This window comes from Rhinolophus sinicus, linkage group LG07 (genome assembly GCF_036562045.2).
Source record: "Rhinolophus sinicus isolate RSC01 linkage group LG07, ASM3656204v1, whole genome shotgun sequence".
In the NCBI taxonomy this organism is placed as follows: Eukaryota; Metazoa; Chordata; class Mammalia; order Chiroptera; family Rhinolophidae; genus Rhinolophus; species Rhinolophus sinicus.
The window spans coordinates 118677601-118705282 of record NC_133757.1 but is presented as its reverse complement, the minus strand read 5'-3'; the positions used below and the strand labels follow the sequence as shown (position 1 = coordinate 118705282).

General features: G+C 33.8%; 1 long non-coding RNA gene across 1 annotated transcript in view; it reads left to right on the top strand.

Annotated features, from left to right (window-relative positions):
• Window positions 1–4132, top strand: part of LOC141572833 (uncharacterized) — a 380091-nt gene extending 375959 nt beyond the window's left edge. Inside the window, exon 4 of the long non-coding RNA XR_012498326.1 lies at window positions 1915–4132. This is a non-coding gene — a long non-coding RNA (uncharacterized LOC141572833). The remainder of the gene's footprint in view (window positions 1–1914) is intronic.
• The last annotated feature ends 23550 nt before the right edge of the window (window positions 4133–27682 follow it).

Sequence of the window (27682 nt, the reverse complement as noted above, 5' to 3'; positions counted from 1 at the left end):
CCCTTCAAAAACACATAGAACAAATGAATAGAACAAATCAGACAACTCCCAATTGAGGGATGTTTTACTAAATTCCTGACCTGTACTTAAAACAGAAAAGGTTGCCAGAAAACAAAGAAATCCAAGACTGTTACAACCAAGGAAATATGATGACTAAATGTAATGTATTTTCCTGGATGGGAACATGGAACAGAAAAAATACATTTGGTAAAAACTAAAGAAAGCTGTATACGTTATGGTGTTCATTTGATAAAAATGTATCAATATTGGTTTATCAGTTGTGACAAATTTTAACAATGGGGGAAGTATATATGGAGTATAAGAAAATTCTCTATACTTTGTTCAAAATTTTCCATAAATCTAAAATTATTCTAAAAAATCAACTTTGTGTAAAAATAAAAATGTTATTGTTTTTACTTTTAAGCCCAGGCCTGGAAATAACTCAGGACATAATTTGGAAGATCTTTATTTGGTAAAATGTCAAGTTTCCTACTATTTATAGTGGACACATTTTTCTAAATGAGGTGAGAAGAGAAATTCATAGAAAAGAGAGCGGACCTTTAAAGTTCTAGGTTACTTAGCTCCATCAGAGCCTGTGGCAAATCCACATCTCTGTCTATTTCATGCATATAATATTGCACATAAATGGTACTGAAAAATACATACAATAATTCTGATAACATTTATGTTAAATCTAAGACAAACAGTTTCAACTGTCTTCTTAATTCTACATGGAAATCATGTTACTTGTATAGTCTTCAAGCCATTAACTCTTTCCTCCCTGTGATATTTCTCACCTTCTCCTCTCCTTTCAAATCTCTAACACTTCTTTCTTTCCTTATCCTTATTCTTTACTGATGAATGCATTCCTTGTTTTACTGAAAAATTCAAAAGTAATCAGCAGAGAACTTCCACAATTTCCACAGCAAACCTATGCACTGAACTGCATACATTTTTATATAATCTGATTTTTCTTTTGATATGAATGAAATGTCTGTCCTTCAATTACCACCATCCATTCCTTTTTCTTCCAACTCTATACAGGATGTGGCTCATGTGAAACAAGTCTCCCTTTTCTTTCTCTTTCTCTGCATCATTGAAATGTGATTGTTTACTATTAGAGCTTCCTCATAAATATATTAACATGCTTTCATCTTGCCAGGAAAATAAAGTCCCTCAATCCTGCTTCCCTCTTTGGATATTGCATTATTTTTTCCCCCTTCCTTTTGTAGAAAAATCCTTTGAAAGACTTGCTATACATCCTGTATCCATTTTTTGTCCTCCCATTCTCATGTGAACCATGCAAGTCCAGCTGTCATATCCACAACTCCAGGGGAAACTACTTTTGTCAAGGTCATCAGTGGTTATGTCTCCAAGTTTATTTTACTTGACTGAGCAGCAACACTAATTAGTCCCTTTTACTTGAAATATGTTCTTCACTCCTAGGATGCCACAGTCTTCTGACTTTCCACTTAGTTCTCCGGCGGCTCTCTGTCAGTCCATATTTCTGGTTCCTCTTCATATCTCAGCCCTCTTAACTTTATGTTATCTGAGTGTATAGCCCATGTATCTTTGTAATTTCATTTAAAAATAAATCTTTTCACACTGTCTTCAATCCTCATAGCTTTATACCTTATGAGTCCATTATATGCTAATAACTCGCCATGTGTATCTGTCTCCCATCTCTCCTTTGGTTTCTGGTCTCATACACCCAACAGCTGACTTAACATCTTCTTCACTGGGATGATTAATGCAGATCTTAAATTTAACTTGTCTTAAACTGAGCTCTCTTTTTTTCTAGAAAAAGTCACTCTCGCAAGTTTTATCATTTTTATAATTGATGACTCTACTGTTCTAGTCATTTCGGCTTTGGTTCTGAGAATCTTCCCTGACTCTACTTTTTCTCTTATACAGTGCATCAAATTCTCTCTGCCCTGTGTTTAAACGATACCCGGACTCATGAAACTTCTTGTCATCTCCATCTCTACTACCCGGGTACAAGCCACAGTTTCCTCTCACCTGAATTTTGGAAGTATCTTTGTGTTTGTTCTCTCTGTTTTGTGCTCACCCATCTTTTGTCCATACACAATTCGTCATCCTGGATTCCATATTGATATAAACTTAATTGTGTTATTATTCAGCTAAAAATCCTCCAGTGACCTCAAAACTGGTCCCATTGCCTGCAGTAATTTCCCCCTAGATACCTACGTGGTCTTGTTCACACACCTTCTCGGGTGTTTCTTTTTCATTGCTGTGAGCTTCTCCATAAGGACTTCTTTGTAGACCCTCTTTAAAATTGTCACCCTTTCATCAACACATCCTATTTCCATGCCAGTTATTTTTCTCCTTAATATTCATCACAGTTTATTATTTTAGATAACTTATATGAATTTTAAGTTTTATCTCACTCTTGCCACCACCACTCTCCCCAAACTAGAATATACAATTTAAGAAGTTAGGGGTTTGCTTTGTTTGATTTGCTTTGATTGCTTCTAAATACCCAGTCCATGAGCAACACGTGGTTATAGTAGTCACATGAAAAATATCCATTGATCATTAAATAACACATATCTTTCTCTTCTTCCTCTTACTTATGGAAAATCCACCTTAGAGTAGACTTATGCGCATACTCATTTCATTGCTTGTATGTTTACATAAAGTTAACCCTTGGCATTAATTTATCCATGTTCAGACTCTGCTTTTCTTTTGGAATGCGTTTTGACAGATGTGAAGTAACTATTCTTATAATGTAGATTTTCTCAAACTTTGGCCATGTATTCTTGGAATTTGACAGAGGGAGGAACTACAGGCTGTATCAATGTGCAATTTAAGAAATCCTGTTGAAAAGGTTTCCTTTGTTTAATATTCTTGTGTTTGTGGAAACTGGTGTATTATAAGATATAAACCTGATTAATTATTTGCTGTATTTCTGAAGGCAACTGCCTTTGTGGGAAAGTATAATGAAAGAAGTGCTAAAGTCTTTTACACAAGGAAATATTATTAGAATAGCCTTAAAATCACTCAAAATTTTAAAACTGAATAAATTATTTTATGTTTGTTCTAAAGCAGAGCCAAGTAGGACAATAAATGAATGATGCTTTTAAAGTTGAAGTCATAGCTTATATCTTTTTTGATAATGTTTTACCTGGACAATTTATTAGAGTGTGAAATGAGAACACTGCTTATTGAATGATTATCAAATGGTTAGAAAACATTAACTGTCTCCACTTACTATATCAGCATTAGTGAGTCATGTATATGTTTGTGATAATTTTACGTATTAATTATTTACTTATGAAACAATATGATATTTTTATTCCTTTGATTGCATATGAGCTAATTTTAAAAGCATGAACGACTCAAAAGTGAAACGGGTAGGACAGTAGTTACATAGGCGTAGCCTGGCAGCAAGCAGCCCTTTCACAGAGGCACAAAGAAGCCATAGTTCAATACTCAGTCACTCCTCCTCTGAATGAGACCTACTACTGATCTCAGTTATTATGTTACAGGGACTCTATTTTGTCAAATCATCTCATTTTATAGATAACAGAGCTATTGGCAAAAGTGGCTCCTTGGATATGTTTTGTATTACTGACCATTGCAATGTATTTTGGTTTCATGTGCTCATGTTTTCTTTTTCTTTTTTCTTTTTTTTTCTTCTAAATTTACATTTAGCCAATTCCTTACTTGCTCAGTTTCCATAAAAGTAATGGAGGATAATGTGTTTTAAAGGGTAACTTTTATTTTTATTTTGACAGTTTTTCTGTTATAGTCCCACCAGAGAAGAAATCTCTGATTGGTATAGTTTGAAAATTTTTAGACATGATAACAGAGAAAGAAATGAGAGACATATCACAGGGAGACTGTGATATGTACTCATCCAGTAAATGAAATTTGCTGTTTAATTTCACTTTAAACCTTTCTTTAGATCTAAATTGGATCTCCTAAATATGGATTTCTTTCTAAATGCCTGATATTTCTTAAGACTTTGTTATACTGTAAGCAGTTGGAGCCCACCGTCTTTTATCTCACTTTTTTCCATTCTATATGCAAAACCTAGACAGATGCTTGACAAGTATTTGAAATCATTAAACAGTTATTAAATGAATGAATAAATGAAGACGAATTCACAGACTCAATTCACAGTGTTTTATGAATAATGTAAGTAATTATATTGGCATAGTCAATTCTATATAATAGATACACTTATTTGTCTCCATCTATTTAAGAATATATCTATTTAATAAATGAGTGTTCCATTTTGCAAGGCATTTATCTATGTAGAAATGTTTTCACACATTGGTCAAGTGCCATTATCAATATCAACAAGTATTTATCAAGTGTCTGCAATGTGTCCAGTGTGGAGTCTATTAGTTCTTTGTGATCTCTGCCTGACAATCCCAGGGGAGGAAAAGCAAAACACTCAATATCTTGATAAGTGGAGTCATGTACTACCTAAATAAAGATGTTTCTCTGCTCTTTGTAAACCTCTTTTTTTTCTTCGTTCAACAGCATTTATTGATTGTCTACCATGTGCCAGTTACTATGTTGAGTGATATTTTATTGTATCTATTGCAATGTGTAGTCTTTTTTTAGAAACACATCAAGCACACTAAAGAAACACAACAAAAGCAGAAATTGTTGTTTGAGTCAATATTTCCATTTTTTTATTTATTGGGTTTAATTTATTGGGATAATAATTGTATAATAAAATATAGTAACAACTATTACTATATGTTACTATAGTCATTATTTTAGGTACCAGAGATACATCAATAAACAAAAGAGCTACAGACCCTACTGTGGGAATATCTTTCATTTAAACAGGGGATATAAACATTAAACAATAAACACAATGAATGGATAAGTTGTAAATAATCTCAGAAGAAGATAAGTGTTTTAGAAAAAAGAAAAACTCAGTCTTTCTACTTCTGCTAATGGAAGGTTGAATAATGCTGACGGGGTACCTTCTACTGAGAACAACTAGAATAGTTGGGCAATATATTTGTTTACAAGTAGGTTTGCATCATGTTGAAACTAATAGATGAGAAAAAAATAAAAAATGCTGAAATCCAAAAGGAACAGAGAATTCAGAATAAAACCTCAATACTGAATTCAACATTTTTCAACATTTCTTTTTCCCCTAAAGTAACTAGTGACGATAAACAAGAATTTGGAAGCCTGAGAAATAAGAATCTGGAAGCTTGAGCAAATATTTTATCAGGCTTGCAAAACAGGAAAATAGAATTTGGAATTTAAAGCCTCTATAGGAGGGGAAGCTGTTTTAAAGCTCGAGAGGTGTTATCCCTATGCATTAAAGTAAGAGTCCAAGTTTAGGTTCAAATATTTATATTTGGTTAAAACTAAACTTGAATTGCTATTGTGTCTGGATATTTGGCAAATGCAAAGAAAATTCCTTCTCGAAAACGATAAACTCATCAAATTTCTTCTAAATTATTTTATACATAAAAGGAATTAGACCAGAAATCAATGAAATTGAAACCAGAAAATCAATAGAGAAAAACAAAATAAAAAAAACTGGTCTTTTGAAATGATTAATAAAATTAGCAAGCCTCTAGCCAAGGTAACTAATTACTAGTATCAGAAATGAAACAGGGAACATCATTACAGATCCTATGAACATTAAAAGGAAAAATGAATATTAAACACTGCCTACAAATTTGATAAACTGTATGAAATGGACGAGTTCCTTGCATAGCACAGTTTGACAAATGTCACACAAGAAGAGATAGATAATCTGAACAGGCCTGTATCTAATGAAGGAATTGAGTCAACCATTAATAATCTTCCAAAACAGCAAGCAACAGGCCCAGATGGGTTCACAGGTGAATTCCACCAAACATTTAAGAAAGAAATTCTATCAATGCTCTACAATGTCTTTGAGAAATGCGAAGCAGAGGAAATCCTTCCTAACTCACTCTATGAGGCCAGCATTTCCTTAATACCAAAACCAGACAAAGACATTATAAGAAAAGAAAACTACATACAATATCTCTTATGAACATAGATACACAAATCCTCCATAATATTAATAAATCAAGTCAAAAAGTAAAAAAAAAAAAATTATGTACCATGACCAGGTGGGATTTATTGTAGGTATGGAGCCTTGTTCAGCATTAAAAAGTTAATTAACGTAAACCATCACATCAACAGGCGAAAGAGGAAAATTACGATTATATCAGTAGATGCTGAAACAGTATTTGACAAAATGCAACACCCATTTATGATAAAAATTCTCAGTAAACTAAAAATAAAAGGGAACTTTAACTTGACAAAAATAATCTACAAAACACCTACAGCTAACATTATACTTCATGATGGAAAAATCAAAGTTTTCCCACTGAGATCAGGTACAGGGCAAGGATATTCCTTCTCATACTCCTGTTCAACATCAGGGGATTCCATCCTCATGATCTAACCTAAACCTAATTACCTCGCAAAGGCCCCACTTCCAAATATCATCACGTTGGAAGTTACAGCTTCAATGTACAAATTTTGAGGGGACCCAGCATTCATTCCATAACAAGGAGTAAATTTAACTAAACTTGCATAAACCAATATCAACTGATCTGAACTTTAACTAAGGAAAACTAAAGAAACCTAAATAAGACTTAAAATAAAACTACGATAAAGATCATGTAGCAGTTTTGCAAGTACAGAGAGCAGAAGTCCCCCAACAGATCCACTCATATAGAAACATGGTATTTAAGATTAGTAGGGGAATGACAATGTATTAAATGGTCAATTTAATATCCACATGAGAAAATGATAAACTTAGGTCCTTAGATCATTTTATATACAAAAATCAAGTCCAAATAGGTTTAAATCTAATTGTGATGGGCATTACAGTAAACCTTCTTGAAAATATTCTCTTCGGGGCCTTGGGATAGGATACAATTTTCTAAACAGGACCCAACCACCGTGATAAATATGCAAAAGTGGACATCATTAAAATTAAGGATGCCCTTCCATTCGACACTATTAAGACACTGAAAATTTAAACCATACAAAGAAGATATTAGTAACACTTAAAAACAACAAAAGTTTTAAATCCATAAACATATTTAAATAAATAGGAGAATACAGATGCCCCTCTGGAAAAATGGGTGATATTTGAAACGAAGCTTCGCAAAGGATGATGTGCAGTGGTCAATGAACATATGAATAGGTCCTTAACTTCATTAGCTCCATGATTAAAGTGATCAAATCAAGTTTTCGTTATATTCATGCTGCTGGCCCATTTAAGAATATACCAGTAGCATATAAACAAAACATGCCATGTAGTTTGATTGGTCTGGAGGTACTAGCCATTAGGCATCATTTCAATGCAGGGTTAGATAGATGTACTGAGATAGAGTATGATTATTTAGAACACAAAGGATTGCCATCTAATTATTTTCATTTACTATATATCCTTTTATAAATTTAAATTGCACATGACGTAAAAACTCAAGCTCTACAAAAGGCTAAAACATTACCACCACCAGCCACTTCTCTTAAATTCTTGTCTCTGCAGACACCCAGTTTTTACTTTTTCTGCTTTTAAGTTTTTTGGTCATGAATCTAACTTGTTTTTTCATTTTTTTTCAATTTATGGACGTCAAAGAATTTTACTCCCTGCTATAAATAATGAGGAATTAAATTCATTAAGCAATTTTCCTGTATTCTCTCTCTTCGTGTTCCCTCCCTCCCAATTGTGACACAATTTATTCATTTTATTCAACAGATGTGCGGAGTACGATTCTAAATTCTGGGGAATTGAATGTGAACAAAACAAATACTTTGTTGTAATGGAAACATCAACAAGGTGGAAAAAGAAATTAATTAAATAATACAGAGGGTGCCAAAAAATGTATATACATTTTAAGAAATGAAAACTGTATTAAAATTGTAATGATATACACCAGTAACAAAGGCTGCGTACAAGTCACATTTGACTTCTGCAATTACAAGCGGTTCTCAAAGTGGTGACCATCAGCGTCCAGACACTTCTGATTATGACAAACTACTGCTTGAGCAATGTTGACCAAAGTGTCCCCTTGTATGCATTTTTGGCACCCCCAATAAATATAAGGCAGTAATGGGTTCTATGAAAACAAAGACGTGTACAGACATAGAAAATGATGGCACCATGCCATTCAGTAGGAAGGTGCATGAAGACCTCACCTCCACTTTCAGGGGAGATTCAAGCAAAGAATGAAGTAAGGAGGTACATCTCACAACTCTCTGTGGATGAGCCTTTTAAACGGGCAGAGCACTAAGCTGGAAGCACATTTGCCATATTTGGGAGAAGCAAGGAAGCCAGTGTATTCAGAATAGCATGATCAGTGGGGAGAATTGTTGTGATGAGCTGAGAGTCAGGCAGAAGCTGGATTATTCAGAGTCTTCTTGTAAACCATGGCAAAGCCTTTGGATTTAAATTTGTCTGAGATGGAAAGGATTCTAAGTAGAAATGCAACTTTCATATTAGAGGTTTATTCTGGCAGCTTTCTTGAGAATAGATGGGGACTGGTGCGTGTGTGTATGTGTGAATTATTGCAGTTTTCCAGAGAATAGATAACAATGGCTGAGAATAGAATAGTAGCAATGAAGGTGGCAAGAACTGGTAACATTAGGGATCTCTGTTTTTGTTGGGAGTTGTTTATTTAATTGAAACATAGCATAAATACAGAAAAGTATAAAAGTCAGTTATGTGCCATTCAGTGATCTTTCATAAAACAAACGTATCTGTGGAGGTAGGGCCCATAAAAAAAAAAATAAAATAAATAAATAAATAACAAAAACAATAAAAAACAACAGCAAAAAAACCAGACCATTACTAGCATCCCTTAACCCCTTTTGTTCTCCCTTCCAATCACTACCCATTTGAAGGTGAATCAATATCTGACATTTAGCAAGGCAGAATTAATCTGTATTTAAACCTTATGTATATAGAATGACTTAATATGTTTCTATCGTCTTTTGCTCAGCATTATGTGTGTGAGAATCATACCTGCTGTTGCTTGTAGTTGAAGTTTTTTGTTCATTTCATTTTTATATTGTCTTTTTGTGTGAATTATGCTACACCTAATTTATCAGTTTTACTGCTAGTGGACATTTAGATTGCTTCCTGCTTGGGGTTATTATGAAGAAGCCTGCTCTGATTATTGTAAATGCTTTCAGGTTGATGCATGTCCACGTGTTTGTTGTTTATATCCTAGGAATACATTTCTGGATCATAAGGTATACATATTTCAAATTTAGTAACTATTGCCTAACACTTCCCAAAATATCTATACAAATTCTTTCCTACCTGCAGTGCATGGACAAATCTCGTATTCTTAATCCGTTAACTCACACATCTCTGCCGATTTTACCATCATTTTTATTTACCCAGATTTTATTATATTTTGTTTCTGTACAATACTTCTTTTCAGTGTCATGGTAATATTGATCTAAACAGTGAATTTTTATAAAGAGCATTTAATTTAAGCTATGACTGTATCAATATCTTTTCTAACTGAACTCCTAAGCAAAGGGTGTAATGGTATGTCACCAAACCTGTGCTAACTGAAAATGTGTTACAAGTATTTGAGGTAAGTGAAGTCTATTTACTACATAAATTGATTAGAATAAAGTCATTCTTCAGATTATTTCATAAGTAGACCAAAACTGCATTAAAACTTTTATTTATTCCCTTGTAATGGGAAAGGAATAAAGACAAAAAATAGCATAGAACTTATTATCATTGATATGTTCAATTTTTAAATTTTATACTTGGTAAAATTAATTATAATTTATTTTTCATGCATTTCTCATAAACCTCTCTGACTTCATTTTCTAACACTTCTGATTTAAAAAAAAATTGTACCTCAACTTATAAATTGAAGAGTCTTCAATTATATTTCTAACCTGTTTCCATTATAGAATCTCTTATCTTTGTTACATTGCATCCCATTTTCATGTTATTGAGAACATTCAAAGAAAACTGATCTTTATTTTTGTACTTACTTTTCAATTGTATAGAGAAACACTTATGAAATAGCTTATTTCCCTTATTATTTATTTTGAATTCATATTAGATTGCTATTTTGGATAACTATAGCATTCCTAATTCAGAATCTTCTTTCCTCAGAATCCTGTGGCATAGTTCTATTGTCTTTTTGTACCTTGCCATTCCAAAGTGTGATACCAATCTTATTTCTTATTAGGTAGCCAGTTCTCTCTCTCTCTCTCTCTCTCTCTCTCTCTCAACAGTTGACTTCTAAACATTGAATAGGGGGATCAAGGTGCTGGCTGTTTTCTTTATTGTGGATACTAGTCTGTAGAAAGCCTTTCATTCTGAAGATTGAAGATTCTGGCCATCGTTTGACCTGGGAAACTCATTCCCCCCCCCCCCCATTTTTCCCTTTCCTTGTTTCTCTCAGTTTCTACTTAAATATGTTTTAGGCAATTGCTAAACTTTTAGTACTCTCCAGCTGTTTTACTGTTGTTCAAATGTTTTGCCTTGTTGTCACTGCTTATTTTGATTCTCTCTGCATCTTTCTAGGTTGTGTCTCCCTGAGACGCAATTTAGACAATTGGCTCTGAACTTCTTGGCAGTTTTTTTCCAGATGTCCCTTTATCTATTTTCATTATCTGTCAGTATAATCCTACTTACTTTCAGTTTTCCAGAAATCCATTGATATCTCTGGCCCATCAGTGGATTACTCTTTTGTTATTAGCATGGTCAAACATTTTCTTTTTTATTCAGAGCAGAATAGGGGGATTGATCTGTAATTCATAAACTGTATTTTAGTTACATAATTGTATCTATGGAATGATAGATTATAGCACAGAGAACAGATTTAAAAATGCCTCTAAAATATGCCCATAGTATCAGAAACAAAATTTTCAATTAAATAAATGAGAACATATTGAAATAAGAGCACCAGGTATTCTTTGGGTAATTTTCATAACAGATAAATATAACTGGGGCATTAATTTAGCAATTCTGGCAAAATAGAGATAATTCAGAGCCTGTCACAAGATTATTTATTGTTAAATTTCTTGTATTGTCTGTATCTCTAACAAATATATAACTTCTTTGTGCATCCAGTTTTTTTATGTGAAAACAAAAAAATATTTTCTACCTGTATTTTAAGATTGTTCTGAAAATTAAATGATTTCCAGCATGGAAAATTTTTACACCCAAGACTAGTAAACGTTCCATAAATGTAGGTCGCTGTTACTATCTCACTGTTACTATCTCATGTGCTGCCCTCAGACCAATGTGAGCTTGATCTTTTCTCTCTTCCCTTATTCCCATTTTTTTTCCATTTTTAAAACTCTGATTTTCCTTTTCTGTAAGTGCTTGTCCTCTCCTGTATCTGTGCTGTCTCACTGAGCTTACTGGGTAACTTCTTTACTCTCCAGCTTACTGGATTCTGACAAATAAAGTATCAGATTTATCAGGGAAAGACTGATTTTTTCTTGACTGGCAGCTGGAGAGGCCAAAGCTATATATAATTGTAACTAGCAGACTCCAACTTAGAGAGAATACCGATTTTCATTTAAGTAAATTATTCATATGTTAAAAATGTTACACGTACTGGAGAATTGCATCAGGTTGAAGGACAGCCCTTCTTGATCATTTTGCTGCATTGTGAGTATTTCCAAAGGCCACGTATAAACTAGATGTACAATTCCTTCCATTTCATATTCTTAGAATGTAAATGCTCATAAATGTTGGTAGTTAACAGTCTCTTAATTACTTGTGTAAGGTGTCCTTATGTTACAAACTTAAGAGGAGTTATGAACTAAATGCTTTTTGAAACTAATTTTACGCCATATAAATTTGTAAGCAATTAAAATAAAGTAGTTTGTTACAAACACACCATAGACATTATTTTTAAAGGATTATGAAGGAACTAAAGATAAACCTTGGGGGAAAAGATTACATTAAAAATGTGAAATGCATTACCATTTGAAGTACACTTATCTTTTCTGCAAATTCTTACACTATAACTCTCATAAGGTCCTAAAAATACATGATAACACTAAAAAAAAAATGCATTCATAATTTAAATTAATGTAATCAGAACTTGAATTGTCAAATATTTAATTTTGCTTTTAAGACATTTTAATTATTAACTACCACAGAGTTATAAAATTGTACAATAATTGTGTTTCAAGAAAACAAAACAAAACAAAACAAAATAGTTAATCAGCTCCCAGTTACCTGAGTAAAGAGTAAGTTGCAAAATCATATGGTTTCCCAATAAGATATTTCACATTACAGAAGCGTAGTGATTTAGATTAAAATATAAAGGCCTATAAGCAAAAGAAAATGGTCTGTACTATTGACTTTGCTGAATTTAAACGTAGACCTGAGCCAAGATAGTCTTCTGTGTGTCAATTTCATTGTTTTGAAATGAAGAATTTGGTACAGTGATTCTGAAATTTAACATTCTCTTCGAAATAAGTAAGTTCTATTAAGCTCAATTACCTCATTATCTTTGGTGGTCCAAAGAAATGTGATTAGCACATATATTAAGGTTTTGAGTTGATTTTAGATTGGGTCTTTGATTAATTTCTCAACTTTGAGTAGTATCTAGAACAAAGTAGAATATAGAAAGGCTTATGAAGTAGGCATGAAGAATGGGAAAGCTTTGAGTTATGTCTTTAAATATATTTAGAGATTACATGAATTGTTCAAGACCCAAAAATAAAGAGATATAGCTTTTCCAAGACAGACATTCTGATTAGCCCAGAGGCTGAAATCATTTATTAAAAATAAACCTGAAATCTAGCTTTGGTTATGTTTTTATTTAATCAACATAGTTTACTGAAAAGTATCAGTATTCTTTTTTACTCAGCATTTTATCTTAAGGCAATTTAAAATTTACAGATGATGATGTTATTTTAAAATGTCTATGTATCAGAAAATGTGAACAAATAGAAATATAGAAACCCTTGCTATAGTAATACTAACATATATATTTTATTTAGAAGAATAGATTAGTAGAAAATATCCAAGATCTTTCATTGTAGTAACTGTTAACCACCCCAATGAAATAAAGCACCTATGCATTAATCAATAATAATAATAAGGTCAGAAATTATTAGTGCCTCCCTTTTAGTGTGGTGACGAGGGCCTTGATCAAAATATTGAGAAGATGTGCAATATTCCAAATGGATGAGCTGGCCATGTAAATGCAAAAATCCTCCTGTGCTTTGTTAATGGAAGACTCCCTGCCCACAACTTGAATCCTTCAATAAGAACTAGATAAGGACTAGATAAGACAGGTAAGAGTTTTCCATGTGAGATAGAACCTGCAGATCAGAAATTCATAGGCCAAGACCCTGATGTGGATGTAGAGTTAAAATATAAGTTGAAAAAAAAAAAAAAAGTCCAAACCAGAGATAAATATTTGAAGCCTGAAAAGAGACTGAGACGATAATTGTTTCATATAGGGGTAAGATAAAGCATACAACTATAGGATATAAATGTTACCTTTTCTATTATTAAAGGAAAGAATTGGAGGATGAATGAAGATTTAGAATTCTTGTGAGGTGGTAAAGACAAATCTGTTGTGACCTAAGGCCAGGTGAAAATAAAGCCTCAGTCTAGATCTTGTTCTCGTCTGGACTAAAGGAAAAAATGCAGTGATGAAATAAGCATATAGAGATTATGAATAAAAAGGCATTAGGTTACTTTCCATGACAAAATCATGTTATTCTTAAAAAACACACAAAAAGAGTAAAAGAGGTTGAAAGAGGAGAAGGAGGAGATGGAATAGGAAGAAGATAGGTTGATAAACAGCATTAATAAAATAAAGGGGTAGTACTTGGAGTTCACAAACACATTTATAGCTTTTAGCATTTGCATTAGTCAGGTTCTCCAGAGAAACAGAACTAATAGGGTGTGTGTAAGCGTGTGGCATGTGTGTGTGTGTGTGTGTGTTTGTGCGCGCGTGTTTGTGCGTATGTGTATAGATAGATAAATATAGATACATAGATCTATACATAGATCTATGTATCTAGATCTATGTATCTGTATCTACATCTGTAGCATGCATATATATATGTGTGTATGTGTGTATATATATATATATATATATATATATATATATATATATATATATATATATATATATATAGAGAGAGAGAGAGAGAGAGAGAGAGATTGGTTCACATAATTACAAAGGCTGGCAAGTCCAAAATCTGCAGACCAGGCCAACATGCTGGAGAACCAGGGAAGAACTCATGTTGTAATGCAAGCCTAAGGCTGTAAAATTCCCTCTTGTAGAGGTCAATCTTTTTGTTCTAGTCAGTCCTTCAATGACTAGATGAGGCCCGCACACATTACGGGGGCAATCTGCTTTACTTACATTCTACCAATTTAAATGTTAGTCTCATACAAAAAAATACCCACGCAGAAACATCCAGAATAATGTTTGATCACATTACATGGACACAATGGCTGAGCCAAGTTGACACATAAAAATAACCATCACAGGATTGTTTCTGAAGTGAACATACAGAGGGTGCCAAAAAAATGTATACACATTTTAAGAAAGGAAAAATCTATTAAAATTGTAATACTCAATATACACTGATAACAAAAGATGAATACAAGTCACGTTTGACTTCTGCAATTACAAGAGGTGCTCAGAGTGGTTACCATCTGTGTCTCGACACTTCTGATCATGGTGAACTACTGCTTGAGCAACGTTGACCAAAGTGTCCACTTGTATACATTTCTTTGGCAGCCCCCAGTATACTGAAAAAGCAGAGTTGATAGAATGGTACTGTCCTGGCTCTGCCTCTTACAAACAGTAGGACCTGCAGCCAATTACTTCACGTCTCCGAACATCTGTTCCCTTTCTGATGTCAGTAATAATAATCTGCATTTGATGGTGTCCTGAAGATCCGATGAGGAAATCTCTGTGTAGTCCCAGGCATGAGTAGGTGGTCAATAAATGTACCTCTCATTATGTTTTAATATGCGTACAGCACTATCATTGTTATTATTGTTATAATGTGATATGCCACTGCTTGAGTTAGCCTTTTTTCAGGTGGATATTGAGAGTGAAGTATGTATTTGAGTGATGCTTCAAGATGGAGAGCTGAATTGACATTTTGAAAGGAAGACATATTAAACTTTGACTTTTAGGTTCAATTTACCTAAATTATTTAGATTAATCTGAGCGAAGTCATACATGTAATTTTCTTCTATGTGAACATTGATGATGTGTGACTTCTGAGCAGGGCGTGTTTGCTAGGCTTCTCTGTCCTCTGAGGTAGAATGTATTTCTAAAGAAAATAGGCAGTTATTATTTCAACCTCTTGCAGTTTCAACTTAAGTATTTACCAATGAATAAAGCCTTTCTTTTAAGTGTTTTATGACGTTTAAGTACAGTCAACTGGAAGACCTGCATTACCTGAAACTATTACTTTCATTAAATTCTCAACATTAAATTCCTAAAATTCTTTTTCATGACATTTGAAGTTTGATACAAAAATTGAAGGGGAAATAATGTTTTATCAGTTTGGAAATATCTGCATATTGGTTTAAATTTACAAATATTTTATTAATATTAGGTGATATATATTTTTTCAATATGCAAGCATTGTGACTCAGCTTATATAAGAAATCCTCTCTTACATGATGGATTCAATGAGAAAATTCATTTAAATGAATTTTGAGAAAATTCAATTAAAGATCAAAATGCAAATAAAATATGATGTTGAGTAAAGATCCACCTTATATAAGATCCAAATTTATACGTGTGTGTGTGTGTGTGTGTGTGTGTGTGTGTAGGGGAAGTCTCATTCGGGCAGCCATTCTAGAAAGCCATGTCAGTACCTTGTAAATTTAGTACTAGAACTATCCCTGGCATACGCTCATAGAAAGAAAAGAATATACTTTACAACATTATTTGTGATACCAGAGATATAGGAATCATCTATTATCATTGGTTGAAAGGGTAAATGAGTGATGATATAGGCCTGCAACGGATTATAGTGCAGCAGTCAAAATGTATAAGGTTAGGTCAACTAGGTCAACTAAAACACAGGTACATACATTTATAAAACAATGCTATATATTTTCAGATACTTCAAAAATGTGAATTTTAGACATCACGCTCAGTTATATAAATTAAGATCACAGAGCCTGTAATAGTCGATTGTTTACTTTCATTATGGATGTTTGTATATAGGGAACGAGATTATCCTTGCTAAATTTCTCAGTTTTGCTTACTTCACAATTCATTATAAATACCACATGATATGGGTGAGACTTGATGTTAACTATAACCAGTATTATTAGAAAAAGAAAATCAAGTTCATGTTTGTTTTGTTCTGAAATCTTGTTAATTTGAAATACAATTTCTGATCTCTTTAGTAATCAAAAACTGTTACGGTAAAGTCTCTTATGAAATGCGTGCAAATGTTCACCTTTTTCATTTTTGCCTAAAATTTATACCTTTTATATCTATGTCTTTATTTGGAAAGTGAAAAAGGAAAACCAAGAGAGACTGTGGGAGACAAAGACCACTACAAGCCCAACAGATAAAAAGTGCTAAAGGAAAAGAAGAAAATACGAGAATAGTATAAAAATTATTAAAGACATACTAACACACCTACCACAAGGAGTGTTTTGACTTTATTATTATTATTATTATTTTAATGGTGGTCTGCCATTTACCTGGTCAAAGCCTAGATTAAGGTATGTCATTGTTAGAATTAGAGAGGAATTTTAGTGCATTTAATATTCTTAAACTTTGTTATCAAATTCAAAGGGCTTTGAGGGCACAGGAAGCTGTAAAGAGTCCTTGTAAGGTCTTATAGGAAATAATAGCTTAATTAACTTTGTAGAATGGTAATATTTGGCCAGTCACAAGGGTTCTTTGGAGCCTGATATTAAGGAGACTAAGAACATGAGTTCAGTGCCTTCAGGAACTTGTAACAATGTTCCCTGGGCAAAGGCTTTCCTAATCAAACTTCAAGGCTCCTCTCTGACTCATGCCACTCATCTTAGAGGGTAGAACAAGGGATGTGAATGAATCACAGCTACAGGGAATTAAAGATAATGGAGCCAATAACACCCTGGTGGCCTTATAAAGGCAGTGACTATCTGAGAGGGAATTACCAGCAATTTGTCAAAAGCTAATGTTTCTTTCTTTCTGAGTTTTCTTTAGGTTTGGTTGTTGTTCGTGTGTGCAAGAATTTTTTGTTATTGTTTTTGGCCATACCACAGCTGATTTTGCCATGATCAGTGTATTCAATGTGTCTGTGTGTTCTATACAAGAACAGATTTGCAGTGACAAACACAGATAATTCACATTACCTGAAATATTCTTTATGTCGTCTCGTTGTGGGAAACTCCCATACAAATTGAGTGGAAAGAGATTAACTAAATCTCCAGAGAGGCAAGATAGGGAGTTACCAGATAATTCTGATTTTTGTTGGCTTGCATTACTCGAATCACAAATTTAGTTCTTTACTTAATATGTGATTGAAACTAATTTTTTTTTGGTCATTTTCTTTAAGATGAAGGTTCTGTACTTTGAAAGACATATGCAAAATTATTATAAGCGATAAAAAAATCTCATTAATTATCTTCAGATAGAGAATCCCTTTGATATTAATGTACATTTCAAATTACAATGAGTTCTATTCACACATTAATAATAATTTTAAAACAAAGTGTGAAATGAGTATTACCTTACCTATAATGCATCATGTGTGATTATGTATTATTATACGATATTAAACATAGAAAAGTTACTTAAATTATTTGTGAAGATCAAAAAATCACACACTATTATTCAATTGTGTGTAAAACAATGATATCAAAACTTGCATATTATCACGTCATTAGACAATAGTGCATATTACTATGTATCTTATTAGTAACCAGAAATCCAGCTACAGAAATCTGAAAATGTCTTTCACCATGTTCCTAAGCTATCGTTATAAATTAAAATATTTGAAAATATTGAGATAAGAGATTTTTGTTTGTTTACTTAGGAATTACATGCCTTAGATAATAAAAGATAAGCTCAAAACCATTCCCGACAAATCCCCATCAAACAGCTTCTTAATGTGTTTTTTGTACTCATCAAGAAGATTCTTGTCATGTCTGTTGGACTGACTGACTTTAAATCTTGAAGCCTCATGGGTGTCCCTCTGGAAAGAAAAAAGAATGAATTCAGTACCACACCTCCCTTGAAATCCAGCCCTATGTCTTACAGCTTTAAAGTTAGCAATGAGCCCGGGGGAGTCATTTAGCGCTGCTCTGGATGTTAAAGTATGAAGTCTTTTGATTTCAATCTTAGGAAGCTTAAAAACTGTTGTTTTATATTGGTATAAATTCAAGGCCTTCACTTTACCTTTAATTTGATAAATGTATAGGGTACAATGCTATTTCTTGTCAACCACTTCTTACAAATGGTATACCATAAGGAATGGACTTTCTCTGCCTGAAAAACGAAGTCCTGAATGTACAGCTTATGTTTTCAAAACTTTTTTTTTTTAAAGAGGAAATACTGGTGCAGGTGAGGTTGACTCAGTCAGATAACCGATACTTGTAAGCACGCAACCCTGACCAGCCATATATTGGATGCTCCCATTCGTCTCCTGGAGATCTTGACTTATTTCTGTGTATGACATGAACCTGAATATTATTTTACTTAAAATGGAAGGTCTACCATATTATTTAGTGACTATTAACAGCAATGAGTTTGATATATTACATATATTATCTTACTTAAAATTTATAGCACAGTGAGGTAGGTGTAGTTTTCCCAATTAGTTAGTAAACTAAAACTAAAAAAGTAAAATAAAATAAAATAGGTACATTGTCCACAGACTTACAACAAGTTTGAGCTTGATTCTGTATCTGTAAAAGAAACCAGCTCTGTCTTCATCTCTGTATTGTCATAAGGATAACATAAGATACAACATATAAATTATCTGGCATGAGGTAGATACTCAAAGAGAAGAGTGGTTGGTGCATGTGTTACTGGTGTTTTCCTAGCCACAGTAGTTAGGGGGACATGATTTGAATCAGAATCTCTCTGACATTGAAATCCTTTTGAACTTTAAGTAATATTTTTTAAAAAACCCTGATTTGGTTCCTTGTGATTTATGTGGAAATTATATGTGAAGGTTTGGTTTAAATTTTTATAAGAAATAAGAACAGTGCTTAAATATATATTGGACTCATTTTAAGACAGCTGTAGTCTATAGTACTGTCTTATTTAAAATAAAAAAAATCAAGATGTTTTACAATTAGATTTATCTATAGTTAAATATGCTTTTCCTGAATTCCAAAAACCTGAAGATTGATTCCTAAACTCCTGAGTATGGCCTAATGAATTCTTAGTGAACTACAAACTTTGCAAGTCAAAATGGGCTCTCATTCTTTTTATTTAATATCAACCATAATTAAATGTTCAAATCATGAATATTAAAAACATCTTTAAAAAGAAATGACTTTTCTAAAATAGAATACCACTTGAATCATACTGATGACCCAAAATATTCTACCTTTTTTTTTAAGTGGAAGTTGATTGATTTTCACTGACAAATAAAAATTACCACATGCTGATCTGAATAGGTAATGAACACAGGCATTTATATACGAAGGAACAACTGCCCTTTTGCATAGTAAGTTTCTATGGTTATGTGTTTTATTAATTGAAATCCACTTCTTGTTACCTGCTTCTATTTCCACACCACTGACATATGTTTCTAGGCTTTACACACACATGCGTGCACGCACACGTATGTACAATGTCAATAAAATAAAGCGAATGTTCTAATTTTTCTCTTTTTTCTATGTAAGAGTCAATGAAAGCTGATATACAGACTTTCTTTTCACAACTTAATTATATACCTGAAACAGATTCTTATTATTTATTTATTTTTTACGTTAGTGTTCTCCAGAGAAATAGAACCAATATAATTGATATATCTACACACACACACACACACACACACACACACACACACACAGGGTGCCAAAAAATGTATACACATTTTAAGGAAGGAAAAAGCTGCATTAATTGTAATACTCAGTATATACCATTAACAAAAGATGAATACAAGTCACGTTTGACTTCTGCAATTACAAGAGGTGCTCAAAGTGGTTACCATCAGTGTCCAGACACTTCTGATTATGGAGAACTACTGCTTGAGCATAGATAACATCTCTTAAAATGTGTATACATTTTTTGGCATCACTGGTATATATATAAAATAAGGAATTAGCCCACTCAGTTACGAAGGCCGAGAGGTCCCAAGACCTGCAGTCAGCACATTGGAGAGACATGTGTATTTATTTCTATTCCATTTCCAAAGGCCTGAGAACAAGAGCCAATGGTGTAGTCCAGTGCGAACACCAAGCCAGCTTGTGATCCCAGAAGAGCTGATGTTCCATTCTCATGCCTAAGGCTGGAAAAGACCAGCATCTGCAGTTCAAGCCTCAGGCAGGAGGCGTTCTCTCGGACTCAGCCCTTTTGCTCTGTTCAGGCCTTCAATCCTTTGGGTGGGCAGGCATCACTCACCCAAGGTGAGGGACTGAAATCTGCTTTACTCAGTCTGCTGATACAAATGTTAATCTCATCTACAAACACCCTCACTGACACACTGTGCGTTTGGTCCAAAGTCTGAGCACCCTGAGGCCCAGTCAAGTAGACACATAAAATTAACCATCACAATTTTTAAAATTGTTTTGATTACATTTTATACTTGGAAATTATCGAACATTCACATTCAGTATTAAGAAATAATACAGAGAAATCCCAGAGATTTCATACAGAGAAACTGGCCTTCTCCCAGTTTCCCTCTCTAGTAGCATATTGCCCAACTCTATCACAAGCACAGCAGTGGCACTGATACTGTGGAGATAAAGAACGTTTCCTTTGAAACAATGCCGCTCCTGATTTATTGGGACTGATGTTTACATGATAAATCTATTTCTCCATTCTTTTACTTTCAGCCTGACTATATTGTTGTAATTGAAGTGAGGTTTTATTTATTTTTATTCTTTTTTCTTTCTTTTTTTTTTTTAAGACATCATATAGTTGGGTCATGTTTATTAATCCAGGTTGCCACGCTGTCTGTTAATTGACACGTTAAGAGCATTTATACTTAATGTAATTATCAATATGTTGTTGCTTAAGGCTATTTTATTATTTGTTTTAGGCTTGTTTTCTCTGATTATGGTTCATCTGTGCTTTTTTAATTGCCTTTCTGTGGGTTACTTAAACATTCTTTTAGGATTTCACCTTGATTTATTTATAGTGATTTGAATATACTACTTTTTATGTTTTGTGTGGTTGCTCTAGGTAATACATTACCTATACATAACTTTTCACACTTAACTGATGTCATCATTTTACCAGGATGTTTTCACTAGGAATAGGATTCTGTTTTGACAATTTATTTTTATTTTTCAACATAGGGAAAGTATCGTGCCATTTCTTTCTGGCCTTCCTGCCTTCCGATGAGAAATACACTAGCATTGTAATGGATTTCTTTTGTCCCATATAGATAATGTGACCAATTTTTTTCTGGCTGTTTTCAAAAGGCCTTTGTCTTTATTTTTCAGCAGTTTAATTATGATGTGTCTTGGTATGGATTTGTTTGGGTTTACTCTTTTGGGGTTTGTACAGTTCCTAGAATGTAGATTTCTGTCTCTCATCAAACTGTTCTCATCCATAACTACTTTGATTACCTCTTTTGGTCCTGTGTTCTTTCTCCTGTACTTCATGAAATCCACTGACATAAATGTAGGCTATTTTGTGATAGTCCCACAGGTCCCTAAGGCTTGGTTCATTATTTTTTAAACAAACTGTTTTCTCTCTGCTTTGCAGATTGATCTCTTGTTCTGTTTTCTACTTAATCAGTTCTTTCCTGTCCCGTCCATTCGGCTGATAAACCCATCCAATGAACTTTTTTATTTTGGTTTTTATTTTTTAGTAAATCTACTTTTTTTTTTACTTAGTTATTTTTATCATTTATTTTTCTTGTCCGAGACTTTGTATTTCTTTGCTGAGGCTTTCCACTTTCTTTTTCATTTGTTTATAATTTTTCTTTGAAGCAATTTATGATGACTGCTTTAAAATCTTTGTCAAATAATTATATCTCAGTCATCTTGGTACTATCATCTATTGATTGTTTTTTGTTTTTTTTTTCAATTTTATTCAACTACATTTTTCTACTTCTTGGCATAATGAATGATTTACAGTTGAAACCTGGACATTTTCCTATTATTTTTTGAGACTTAGAATTTAGTTTCTGATTTAGAATTTACCTTAAATGGCTTTCTCTGGCACTGCTCAGGCAAGGGCAGTGTGTGTGCTGCCTGATATTCCCAGATGGGCATGCAAGTCCCCTCTGCATATAGTTGTTTGATGTCTGAGCATAGGAGCTCCTCATTCCAGCTGGACAATGGTGAAGCTTCCAGCTGCCCACTTGCTGTTGCTTAGTACCACCCCAGTGGGGGTACTGGAGCACTAGATCAGCCTCCTGAGAGTGAAAAATGGGGTTGCTTATTTGTTCTTTGATGGTGTGTATGGGCATGGGGACACAGTTTCTTTCCTTGTTGATTGACTGGCAACAAGCAATTATTGTTAAAAACTTTCTGTCTTTCTAGGCTGCCCCTTTTTTGGTTCTGATAGAGCCGTTTATCTCAACTCTCTCTCGCTTTCTCTCCCTCCCTCCCACCCTCCCTCTTTTTCTCTCTGTATCTATGACTGTGCTATATCATAGCTATTGAAATATTGAAGTATAATTCGCCACTCTTTGTATCTATTTTTATTCCTAATTCTGCCATGCTCATGTCCACGCCCACATCTACATTTATATGCACACCAATACTTTGTCATTAGTATTTATTATAAATATCTTCCCTCCTTACCGCTATAGGACAAAGGAAACTTCTGATTCAAATTAATTTTATTTGTGGATTTTTAAATATATATTTGCTTTGTATATGACACTAATGCAAAGCCAATTCATTTTGGCATATGAAATGCACCAAATGTTTTATATATATTTGAATTTTTCATTTCCATTGGGACAAGAAACTCTGCTATGAATTGAATCAGTGGTATGTAAGACAAGTGGTTTTTATTGCCATGAGATATACATTTATATTTTATATCCTTTACCCCACTAACCTCCCCACCAATCCTTTCTCCCTTCTGGAATATTTATTTTCTCACTCTGGGTCTCTGCTGCTTACTTTTGTATGGTTTTAGAAACAGAGCATGTTCCAAAGTATCTTCAATTTTTCGGAGAGACAGTAGTAGTGCAATTTGAGGCTGCACAACATTTCTAATGGAAATGAAATTGTTATTTCTCTCTCTCTCTCTCTCTCTCTCTCTCTGATTTACCAGTGATACGAAGCTATAAAATAAAGCATGTTAAAGAGTTTTTCTTTGCAGGGTATAATATTTATTGCATTATGTAGGTAATCTTTTGTTCTTGCTCAAAGAACAAAATTTTGAAATCTGTTTTACAGTCTGAGCACTTTCCTAATTCACAAGTCAACCCTATAGATCACATGCTCCCCAAGAACAGGGCTCATCTGTCATTCACTCTGTTATCACCCACTCCAGGCACTGTGACTCATGCTCATTAGGTGATGGTTGAGTCAAGAACTAAATGGCAAGGAGTCCGCCAAAATCTGGTGGCAGACTGTTCCGACTACTCAAACGTCAAGGGCATAGGAGGGGGCCTGGTGATCAGGAGCCAAATGTGTGACATAAGGACAGAGAGGTAGAGACTGTAGAAAGAGAAAAGCCCAGAAATGAGCCCTGGAGTGTTTCAATGTTTACAAACAAAGCGTTGAACACACAAAAGCTTCTCAACAAATCTGTAAGAACTAACACATTTACTTATGAAATATCTAGAGAAAATTGATTTAGTTTTGAGTCACTCTGTTTATGTAAGTAACAATAAACTAAAATATAGAAGCCATCAGCCAACCCCAAATTATACTGGTATGTATCGCGTCAAGTTTAAATATTCCATCTTTGTTTTTTAATAATGTTTGAAGTCCTCCAACCATATTAATCACTGGTTTCAAAAGAAATATTAACATAAGCTTTGGAGTCCTTCTCTTCTCATTTCTAGCCCTTCTTGTCTCGTTCATTGCCCTGAGTCTATGTGGAAGGGCATTGACAAATCTTGGTGCCATGCTTTTATTATATCTTAGTGACCCTTCACCTAGGTGACCTGATGGCAGTGGTGCATATGGCCGCATGCATGTTTCTGTTGGTTCTTATTAGCAGGGAGCTGAGAAGAAACCGATTTCTGCTTGAAGGTCTGTCATACTTGATTCCAAGAAAAAAAAGGTGTTTGGTGTCACAGTGGTCATGAGTGGTCATGGAATTTCAAGGTGAACGAGGCAGGGAAGGGCCATAACTTCTTCGAATCTATCTTTAAAAAAAACTAGCGCTAGAGACCTTTTAAAATATCCGTATGCTTCTAAATTTAAATTGCACATTTGTAGTTCTTCATCTCAGCTATAACCTGAAACTACCAGCTTTTCTCCCTCCCAAGCCTCTAGGTTCTCTGCTGTTTCACCCTTTGATACACTCCAGCTGCACTTTCAATTCCTGTGGCTCCTAGTAGGGTGACCTGGAAACTTGAAAACCCTCTATGATCTTGTGACTTTTTTTTAAATAAAAAAATGACACTTGTTCATCTGAATTAGCAACCCATTGGCATTCTCTCAAATTTCTTGAATGGCTGGTCTTTCCCAAAATTGTAGACTGTTACAGACTCAGGTTGTTAATAGCAATCCTTTGACTACTTTTTGATTCCCCTCCATTTTTTCTTTTTTTCTTTTTTTTTTTTTTTTGAGAATTACTTCCCTATATAACAACCAAGTTGGAACAAAGACTACCTAAAGGTAAGAGGTTTAATACATATTGCATAAGGCTTGAAGGTCCCAGGTTCATACATAGCACTGTTGAAACTGAGGCTATTCTAATTCCTTATGAGTAGGTGGGAGTCACTGAATGATCGAGTTCATAGTTAAAGAATGATCGAGTTCATAGTTAAAGATGCACCAGTTCAGTTTCCCAATTTCTTGGATTTTGCCTGTCACCTGTCTAACTTATTATTCTAGTTTATTTGTGACCAATTAAAAAAAATCCATCTAGAAGTGAAAAGACAAGAACTGCCCTATTATTTGTAATGCTGAGCTACATCAGGAATAAAAACATGGGCTCTTGTTTTGTTTCATGTTTGCATTTGTACTTTAATTTTCTTCAAAATCTCTTGAGGCTTTATGTCATTCTGTTCTGCTAGTATGGCATAGTATTTTATGGGAGCTTATTTAAAAATATATATATTTATGCCGTGAGTATAATTTATAAATAATTTGTTGTAGACTCAGAAATTAAAACTATGGATCTCCATATATTCATTGCCAGAAATTTTCTTCTACTCACGCTATTCTTTTTCTTACGTGAAGGTACTGTTAGGAAATCAGTGATTTTTAAATATACCAAGCCCTCAAGAAGGATAAGAGAAACATGATTTCACTTTAGATGGAAGTGATCTAACTGAAGAGGCTCATGCCAAATAGCATCTATGGTGGTTTCTGGGGGGATCTAGAATCTAGGGAAATACCATTTTCATATTCCACCATTCCATTTCATGTGAATTTGAAGAATGTCTTCAAACTCCCTCCTAAAGCATCGTTAATCTGGAACTTTGAAGGTGACTGCAGTGTTCAAGTTCGTGTTTACAATAAAATGCTCCATGGAAACAGGCATCGTGAAGGGAGGTTTGGTGGTGACGCAGGCTGAGGACCAGAGGAATGCTGCTCATCTCAAAGCCGCATAAGGAATTGGGGGAGGAGTGACAATTGAGGAAGAGATTGGAACAGGATCAAGAATAAGACATAGTACTGTTGTCCAACTATAGACAAATTATAAGCTCACATATTTAGTGATAATCAAACTTCTCTATACAAGTGAAGATAAAAAAAGACTTAGAAAAGAGTTTTTGTTCCCCTTGTCCACCCAGTTCATGTGTAGTCTATCAATAGCTACGGAATCCACCATTCACATTAAAATGTATTTACCAGTATGTGTTTGGCATGAATATGGAGTGGGGGATTCAGGATTGCTAGTTGCTACCCTCAATTTAAAAGAAGGAAAGAAAGAAAGAAAGAGAGAAAGAAAGAAAGCAAGCAAGCAAGCAAGCAAGCAAGCAAGCAAGCTCAGCAATTTTAGAAATAAATGCAGGGTTTCATTTCTCAATTGAAATGTAGTAAAAAAATAATGAAGAAGTGACAGGATCAGAACTATTTTAAATTATGTTGGGTGAAAATTATTGCTATTTTTGGTTAAAGCACCTCAAAAGAAAAAAAATCTACAGTACATTTTTTAAATAAGATTATTTTCCCAACATTGTTTATGCATCATTATTCTCTCCCAGAATCCAATGAGTGGTAACTCATATATACTAAACTCAGGGCAACAACATAGGATATTTTCAAATACATCTTTTATTTCTATTATGGTGTTTCCAGCCAATGCCAGAGCTTGAAACTAATGAGAAGTGCTTTCAGCATTCAGTAGGAACATCTCCAGTATTGGAGAAGGATTAGAGAGACAGATGAAGGATGATTTCAGTGAAAATCACTGTGGTATTTAGGTTCAGGAAGAGTGGAGTTTGCTTCACAAAATCCTTTATCGTCGTAGGCTTGTGATGCTTAGTATGTGAAAACATTTGGGTATTATTTTTGCACTTTTTAAGGAATCATCTTTATAAGTGGGTTTTTTGAGTAGTTCTGTTAAATTTACACCACAGCTCTAAATTTTAGACAGAGCAACAACACAAAGAGTTCATATAAAAATGATCAGTGCTTTTAGTTCCACCCTAAATGTTGCAATGGAGAGATTAGATTTTAATCTCAAACATAAAAACATAGAAAATATTGTTGTAATTTCTCCCTTGCCTCCAATAAATATTAATTTGCAACCAGTTTCTCATTCTAACTTTCTTTACAATAGGTGGCGCTTACCTACTTATCGAAAAGATTATTGTATGAATTACAACTGAATGCTAATAAAAAAAAAATACTTCATGAAATGTAGGTTATTCTTTAGAGAAGTGAACCTGTAGTTGTGACTGAGCCATTTAAGCTTATAAATGCAATTTAAATTGCAAATGTGAACTATCAGAAGGAAACACCTGTGAGTTTTCCATCAGGCATCCGGTGATTTTTAACCAAATCGATAAATTGTAGCAGGACAATGAATTCACACCATCCAATCAAAACAAATAAGGACTATCTTCTTATTATCATAAAAGCAATAAAAAAGGCTTGCACAGCATTCTTCCCTTAATTTGTCTTTCACTTTGCACCATAAAGATAACAAAGTGCTGCATTTCCAAGGAACATATTGTTTTACTCTGTATGTTTTTCATCACTGAAGTCTAGAGAGTATTGTTTTTAATTTGCTGATGGAATCCATCAATTAGAATTAGCCTAAATACAGTGGGAGGATAATGACAGTGGGTACGAAAGAGAAGAGGAATATGTGGTATGAATTAATGGTCTTTTATGGCACTTCTCATTGGATTCCTGGCTGGGCTTATCTGATGAGTAAATAACTTATGGACATGTCAAAGCTGGGGAAGGAGAATGTGGTTAAAGTCA